Consider the following 9,407-nt stretch of genomic DNA (forward strand, 5'->3'; position numbering starts at 1 on the left):
GAGGGTTGCTCTCGTTTTTCTTATTTATGATTGCACTGTTAGGCACCGTTCCTTGTTTGTTTTCGTTGTTTTATTAGATATGATGTGTGTTGGTGTGCTATCACTTTCATATTAGCTTATATACTTTCTGAGGGTTGCTATCATTTTTTTTTTTCTTATACATTATTCTACTATTAGAAACTCTTGCAATGCATGGGATGCGCACGGGAAAGATGCCATCTAAGAAGATGGCTGCTCCCTCTCTATTTGTAATCATCTATCACATGGGTGCACAGAGGAAAGAAACCATCCAAGTAGATGGTTACTTCCTCACTGTGCGTAGTCATCTATTCCCGTTTTAACTGTACACGTGTTTCATCTAGTAGGTTATCACTTAAAGTTTCCACCATACATGCAGCATTTGCCTCTCATTGGTGAACCCAATAATTATAGACCTGGCATGGATTTGCGTTAAGCTAAACAGGCTGAACCTGTGTGTCACTATAGATGAGACGTAGGTTTCACGATTAAATTGATTGGATATTTAAACCTTGACTAAAGAATGTCTATTTCTTGAATTTAGACCACTGCATGCATTTTATCCTAAACTGAAAACTAGATATAGAGGCGCACACATACACTAGTTGAATGCATGTGTTATGGGGTCCTTACTCATGCTTGACTCACTAGAGTTTCAACACGAGGTCATGGGTTCGAGTACCCATTGTGGTGAAATCCCACTGTGGTGTAAGTGCGTGTGTAAAAAAAAAAAAAAAACCCAAACAAAATGCACGTGTGATGCACTGGGCAGCATGTAGGTTATAACTTGTGGGAGTTGGAGCTAACTACAAATTGAGTTTGCTGCATCAATTACCGTGGATCCATGATGTGGGCCATTCAGGGCATCATGGTTGCATTGATGAATGGCTTGAGTGTTTTTTTTTTTCTTTCCTTCTTTTCATTTTCCTTTTCTTTTTTGGGAGTAGCAACTCATGTCCGAGCGTCACTGATGAATCCAAAGTTACTGCATTTTTGCATGCTCCTGAAGATGTATTCTAATTTAACTTGACTATCATTTTATTTATTTATTTATTTTATTTTTAAATCCCAATTTCCATTTGAGTCAGATATGAGATTCATCAACTGGTCATATTTTTGGCACATGTTCCAACCATGGTAGGCCCTCTAAATGGATGGTTGTCAATCTTAACTAATTCCTCCTTTCCTCTCCATTTGTTCCTAAAAATGCATTTCATATACTCTATTTTTAGTGTGACTAATTTTAAAACCTCTGGGGGGCTTATGTTTCTAGGCTAATTCCTTGGTTTTTATAAGGCAAAAAAGAAAATGGTTTGCAGTTTTTATGGTTAGTTTTTTATATTCCGTAGGAATTCCATTCTCCAGCTTCCCTAAAAAACTTGCCATCAATTTTTATTTTTATTTTTCCCTTTTAAAACAGAATTTTAGCCTTTTTATATGTTTGCACGGGAAGCCCTATATCAAAACCAAACAAAATATAGTCCTTCCCCAAGGATTACTATACTAGGCCAACTCTAACATTACCCAAGAAGATAAAAACCAGGGAATGAATTCCTCAAGGTGTTGTAGGTGATGTCTCATTTATAAAATTACCTTGTATAGCTATTTAAATATCATTTATAAAATTATCTTGATTCTAATGCGGGGGCATTTTCACACCGGGCTTGAGTGGGGTAGCCTGTGAGATGCAGGGGCATACTCGGGTGGGTGGCCTGTGTGAGGCAGGTGACTCGTGAGATGCGGGCCCCACCCGTGTGACTCGGGTGGCTCGTGTGAGGCGGTACCTATGTGATTTGGGGCCCATGAGGAGGGTTCGACCGAGGGCCTAACCCATGAGACATGGGGCCTAGGCAATGGGATAAATGGATTAATTCTCCATACTCTAACAGTTCGAGCTTTTAGAGCAAGTGGTTAATTGTCCTACATCAAATTGGTATCAAAGCGGGAGGTCTCGTGTTCGAGACTCCTCACCGTGGGTGATTAATACGGGGGCACACAGGCAGTGACTCGTGAGATGCGGGCCCCACCCGTGTGACTCGGGTGGCTCGTGTGAGGCGGTACCCATGTGATTTGGGGCCCACGAGGAGGGTTCGACCGAGGGCCTAATCCATGAGACGTGGGGCCTGGGAAATGAGATAAAGGGATTAATTCTTCATACTCTAATAGTTCAAGCTTACACTTTTGATGATCTTAGCCATCCAATTAGTGGTCATCATTTGAACAGTTAACTGAAAATGCTCAAAGGCCCAAATTCAATGGCCAATTTTGGATCTTCAATGTCTGTGGCTGTGATTTTTTTTGCCAGCTTCCGTACACAATGAGCCCATAATTTGGACGCTCGGGATTTGCCTACATGCATGTCACGTATATGTTATAAATTACATGACAAAGATCCATATTTAATAACCTCGCGGAAGCTAGACTTTTCCATGCACAATGGGATTGCAAATGGCTTTTAAATTTTCATTTGTTTTGAATTTCTTTTTTGCAAACGTATTTTCATACCTTTACCCCAAACTGTCCCTGATTTTGTTCATCATGATGTTGAATGTTTGGTACATGGTATCAATACCATTCAAAATGTGATCCATGGGCAGGCAGATGCATGCTCTAGATTGTATGTACAGATGTACAGACGGTCCTGATCTGATGGGCACCACATGTAGAGTCTAGATGGTGCATTTGGCCATATGAACGGTCCACACGTAATGGGCAATGTAAAAAAGTACAATCCAGATTGCCTGTGCAGCTATATGGATAGTTCACATCTGATGGGCAACACATAGGCTTGATCTAGATGGTGTATACAGCCACACAATGGATGGTCCAGATCTAATGGGCAGCGTACACGCAGTCTAGATGGCGTGTACAGCCATACAGATGGCCGGGCAGCACAAAAGCAGTCTAGATACTTTTTAGTCGAGGGGATCTACGCCCTTAGTTCAAGAGCCATGGATCGTTACAGTTATCAATCAAGAGTCCTCATGCCCATCTGGTTTTTAGTTCAGGAATCCTTGTCAAGGGTACAGCATGCATGATCAAAGAACAATGTGTAAATGGTCATAATCTACTCATTGTAATGATCCAAGGACAGTGCTACATACTATTGTGATTTTAAGAACTGTGTACACAGATTAAAATCTTAAAAAGCCCGTCTTTGGATGTGTTTGTGGTTGCCAAAAAGTTTAAAAAAGAAGTTGAAAATTGCACGTGGAGAATGGCAGTCACAAACCAAAGCTAACTTCTCAGATAATTGCTGCCAAAGCATCTGGATCAGATTCAAATTCAGTCAATCGCTCAACTCGACCCCTCAAGCCCTAATGTTATTGTTAAGAGGGAGGGGGGCAAAGGCTACTCTCGAAAATCGTTAGAGCCTTGAAATATCCATGCTTTGACAAAATATCGAGATGACTAGTCTTAATTTTGAGGATACGATCTCTCTTTTTTTTTTTTTTTTTTTTAAGAAATAAAAATTCAATCAAGGCTAGACAAGCCTTTTCGAAAATATTGGAATTAAAAGATCGAAATGGCACAACAGTATTGATTCTATGGAAATCAAATATATCCTGATTGAACATTTTATTCATATCTCTTGTGAGTGTAATGGCCCTTGAGTTGACTTGAGCCTAAAGGCGAACATCAATATTCTCTCAGGAACAAGGTGGAGCTCTCTATGCTCCTATCACTATTCCTGAGATCCAAAATGCAATCCGTATTACCTATCTAAACAAGGCTCCAAGCCCAGATGAATTTAATGTTTAGCCTGTTGGCCTATCATTGAAAAGGATGTTTGTGAAGCGACTTTCAGCTTCTTCTAATCCTCTAAATTATTAAAACACTTAAATGTCACATTTATTGCTTTAATTTCAAAAACTCTTCTCCTAACGACTTGAGATCCATCTCACTTACAAATGAGATTTACAAGATTATATCTAGAATTATGGTTAATAAGATGAAAGTAGTGACGCCCTACATCATTAATCATGCTCGATTTACTTTTATCATGGGGAGGAATATTTCAAAAAATATTATGCCCAGCCATGACCTCCTTTGTGGGATTCATCTAAACTTGGGTCCCTCTACAATGTGCCTTAAGGTTGACCTTAGGAAGGCCTTGTGGAACTTCCTTCTTGAGGCACTCCAATCTTTGAGCTTCTCTGAAAAATTAGTAAACTGGATTTATGCCTCTATTTCTACTCTTGTTTTTTTTTTCATTATTTACAATTGGCAAGTTTGTGGGTTCTTTAATAGTAATAAAGGCCTGGGTTAAGGGAACCCATTATCTCTGTTTCTTTTTGCTATTGTTATGAAGATGTTTTTGGCCCTCACGAACAGATGCTGTGGAAATGGTTTCACTCCCTTGCCTCTCTCTCGAGGCGAGCTAATCATTTCCCACCTTCTATTTACTAATGATCTGTTGCTTTTTGTTGTTGTTGATCTGCAAACGGCTACGAACTTAAAATGCCTTTTCACTAATTTTAGCCACCTTCGAGTTTTGAAATCAATTTCCTTAGGAGTGTTTATTTTCTCTGGGTCCTGTCAGATGAAAGAAATTATAAAAGCTATCCCGAATGTGGAGGAAGGGAGTCCTATAAGATATTTGGGACTTCCACTTTACTCCTTTCGCCTCCACATTTGCGATTGCCAACTGCTCCTTAATAAGATGAATAAACAATTAAGCAGATGGAAAGTTGCCCTCTTATCCTTTGCTATCAGGCTAGAATTGATCAGATCAACGTTCTTATCATTTCATGTCTTCTAGTTGCATGCCTTTCTTTTCCCAAAATCTTACTACAAAATGCTTGAAAAGTACATTAGAGGCTTTCTTTAAGGCAACTCTAAGATTCACTCCATTTCCTCCACCTCCATTTGTAGAGCCAAAAGCGAAGGTGGGCTTAGAATCGTGCATTTAGAAGCGTCTGCTAGGGCTTGTCTCATTAAGCAACTTTGGAAGATTCTTCAAAATGATAATAGCCTTTAGGTAAAAAGGGTTTAACCAAAATACATTAGAGGGAGATCCATTTGGGAGATTGGGATCCCCACCAAAGCCTCTTGGGCGTGGCGTAATATCCTTAGTGTCCACCCTGTTGCCAAACCGCACACTTGATATCTGGTTGGAAATGGTAAGTCGAACTAACTTTTGGTATGATCCATGGTCGGGAGACTCTAGCCTCTTTGATTGTTTCAGCCAAGGACCCATCTATGATGTTGGCACGGGTGCAGACAGGTGCAGACATCAAGGTCTGTGCTTTCATTCGTAATGGGAAATGGCACACCCCTTCTCCAATATCATCTGCCCTAGTGAAAATTTCCAGTGAATTAAATGATATTCTTCTTAGTCCCTTGGATGATAAAATTGTTTGGAGTCTTCCCCAAAAGGCCATCCATCCCTCTTCTCTACTGTTGGGGAAAAATATACAAGTTCGAAAGTCGGCTTATGGAATGGACCAATTCTTCTGAAACGACTCGGACCCATTATGGTTTGAGCCTAGTACGACCCCCAAATGCCAGAGCGGGCCGACCCCCAAAATGGTTAATGCCAACACGAGCGCCCTAAAAGCCCAAAAGGGGCCCGAAAGACCGACCTAGTTCATCGGTCGGCGAAGGGTCGATTAAGGATCGACCATAGCTCGACCAAAGATCAGTCACAAATAAACCATAGCTCGGTTATAGGCCGATCGAAGGTCAGTTATAGATCGGTCACAGGATGATCACAGACCAGCCATATCTCGGTCATAGATCGGCCATAGATCGGTCGAAGATTGGATATAAGATGATCATAGACCGGCCATAGCCCGGTCATAGATTTGTCATGATCCAGAACAATTTCCTCGGCAGGGTCGAGGCATCTTGAAAGATCTCAAAGCTTGAGTTACAAGGAGGGCTGAGTCATCTAAAACAGCTCCCGACCCAGATCCAACCCAAAGTCGAGCCAACGTCCGAAGAATCTTACGAATCCCGAAGATCTCTCTTAAGATCTCGAAAAAGATAAGATCAGATCCAGATGTTTTCGAGATCCTAAAATCTTGGAAAGATCCCGTATCATATCAAATCTCCAATGCAATCGGAGAGAGTCCTCGTGCGGTGGACTCTCCCTTCCCTATAAATATAGGGATGCGCTTCACCAAAAAGGTACGTTCACAAAAAACCCTATTCATCACGTTGGTCTCTTTTCTGGAGATCCTTCTTAAACCACGAGCCTGACTCAGGCATTGGTGAATCCCCTGAATGAACTAGGGCCTCCTTTGTCTCTCACTTCTACTTGTGCAGGTTCAAGGGAAAGACACATAGAAGGTCCACCAGAAAACTGCATCAACAGTTTGGCGCCGTCTGTGGGAATGACAACTAAGCCGTTCCAGTTCTACCAGTGAACGTTCAATATTCAAAAATGGCCAAAGGAAAGAAGAAAACCTATTCTCCACCCTTGGCCATCCCGATTGCCACCATACCTACTTTCGACGTGCATGCCTCGAACCCTACTAAGGGTCCTGAGCGACAGGAGAGCCGTCGTGGCTCCTTGCAACGCCAGGCTACTTCAGGTTCGAGCTGACGTAGTCAACAAAGGCATGATTGAGGCGGGCGACGAGACACTCTCGAAAGAGAGGTTGGAGACATGAGAGCGAATCTATGCTCTCTGAAACAGATGATGGAAAATATGCAGCCTTTGTACGCTCGTCAGCCAAATCACCAGGGAGAGGGCCAGTCGAGCTATGCTTGACCGCATGTCAATCCCCCTCAACCTTCTGTGGTGCATATCCCGTTACAACCAAACCCGCAGTCTGCTCCAGCCGAGCCCATTTCATCTCACGTGTTGGGGACAACACCGCTACCTGCCTCCGACCTACGGAATGAGATAGATTGGTGACGCCGCAGCAGAGCTCCGGTCGAAGCCACCGTCGATAATGAAGAGCCTTGGAGAAATGAGTTGCAAAGCCTACAGCAACAAATAGCCGACATGAAACAGAACTACCGAGGCAATGCGGCCATTCCTAAGGAAACAAAATCTCCATTCACGGTCGACATTATGCGAGCACGGCTGCCAGACAGGTTTCGACTGCCTCAGATAACCTACATAGGGAGTACTGACCCAACGGAGCAAATGGAGTCGTTCCAGACGTACATGGAGCTCCATGATGCCACTAATGCAGTTATGTGCCGAGCCTTCTTGCTGACTTTGACTGACATAGCGCGGCTTTGGTTTAAACAGTTGAAACCGAGGTCCATCCGATCGTTCGCTGAGCTTAGCGAGGCCTTCATCACCAACTTTATCGGAGGAGAGAAGAGACTTAAAGCGCCGACCCATTTGATGAATATAGTCCAGAAAGACGGAGAGCTCCTGAAGAACTACATCAAGCGTTTTAATCTGGAGGCACTCCAAGTAAGAAAACACTTAGACGAGATCGCACTGAATGCCATCATGACCGGACTGAGGGACAAACCGTTCCTCTTCTTGTTGGATAAAAATCTCCCTGCCACATTGGCCGAGTTCTTGAACTAATCATAGAAGTACACTAACGCCGATGAGTCTCAGATCCTGCGAGACGCAATACAAAACAAAGGATCTGCGACTAAGGAGCTGGCAAAAAAGGAATTAGACTCCCCCAATATAAGCAAAAAACGGAAGGAAGATTGGTCTCGCGACGATCGTAGGTTGAACAAATGACCTGACAGCAAGTTTACCAATTACACATCGCTGAACAAACCTTAAGAGCAGGTGCTGATAGAAATAAAATGTAAGCGTTTTGTCCAGTGGCCGAACAAGTTGCGCAGTAATCTCGACAGAAGGAGCAAGAACAAGTACTGCCATTTTCATTGGGATCATGGGCACAACATGAGCGATTGTTACCACCTCAAGCAGGAGATCGAGAGGCTCACCGGGAAGGCCACCTCGATCAGCATGTTGATCAAAGAGGAAACCAAGCCCTGGCGACCAAGGAACAGCCGATCGACAACCAGTTGATCGGAGAAATCCGAACGATCTTTAGGGGTCATAAGGGCAGAGGGGACTTGAACAACACTTGAAAGGTTCATGCAAGAAGCATCAGACGCCCGGAACAAAAATGATGGTCCTCGCCCGACCCTTAAAAGAAATGAAGCTGGAAGGATACAATGTGACTTTCACCGATGAAGGCGCTCGAGGTGTTCACCACCTTCACGACGACGCATTGGTCGTCACACTCACCATAGCTAATCGGAAAGTTTTCTGAATTTTGGTCGACACAGGGTCGTCGGCTAATGTTCTCTTCCTCAAAGCCTTCGATAAGATGGGGGTCAGTCGGAACTCCCTTCGTTCCGTCAGAATGCCGCTGATCGGATTCTCCAGGGGCAAAGTTATGCCAGAGAGAGCTATTTAGCTCCCATTCATAGCCAGAGATGACCCAAAGAAGTCGACCTCCTAGTGGTCGACCAACCATCCGTCTATAACATTATCCTGGGCTGACCGACGCTGTACCTCCTCTGAGCGGTTGTGCAACCTACCACCTCGCTAAGAAGTTCTCGATCGAGCATGGGGTAGGGCTTGTCAAGGGCGATCAACAAGAAGCTCGGCAGTGTTATGCTACAGCCTTGAGGGTTCCCCACGAAGCAATGACGATCGAGTCTCTTGACCCATGCGAGGAATCACAAGTGTGTGGTCGACCCATGAAAGACCTCGTTTCGATCCTTCTAGACGAGTCCGACCCTTCCAAAGTGGTACAGATCAGGTTGTCTTTGATACCTCCAGTGCGCGACAGGTTGGCAGCTCTCCTTCGACGCTTCGACGATGTTTTCGCATGGTCTCATGAAGACATGCCCGACATAGACCCCGCTATCATGACGCATCGGCTGAACATCGATCCAACCTACCGTCCAATTCGACAGAAGCGACGCGCTCTCGGCCCAAAAAGGTACGCCATAATTGGAGAAGAGGTCAGCAAGCTCCTCAAAGCTAGTTTTATCGAAGAAATCTACTACCCAGAGTGGGTGGCCAACATCGTGCTGGTAAAGAAAGCCAATGGCAAGTGGCGCGTCTATGTAGACTACACCGACCTGAATAAAGCCTGCCCAAAGGACAATTTTCCTCTTCCTAGGATTGACCAGTTGGTCGACAACATAAGGGGGTATGAATTACTTAGTTTTATGGATGCAAATTCGGGATACAACTAGATTGTAATGCATCAAATTGATAAATCTAAAATTGCCTTTGTCACGGACAAATGCCTTTATTGTTACCGAGTGATGCCTTTCGGTTTAAAAAACGCAGGAGCGACCTATCAGAGGTTGGTCAATAAGATGTTCGTGCAACAGATAGGTCAAACTATGGAGGTCTTTATCGACGATATGCTCGTCAAGAATGTAAAAGCCACCGACCATGTGGCCGACTTAGAGGTGATGTTCCCCATCCTTCGAAA

The sequence above is a fragment of the Magnolia sinica genome, chromosome 6, assembly GCF_029962835.1.
Source record: "Magnolia sinica isolate HGM2019 chromosome 6, MsV1, whole genome shotgun sequence".
Lineage (NCBI taxonomy): Eukaryota > Viridiplantae > Streptophyta > Magnoliopsida > Magnoliales > Magnoliaceae > Magnolia > Magnolia sinica.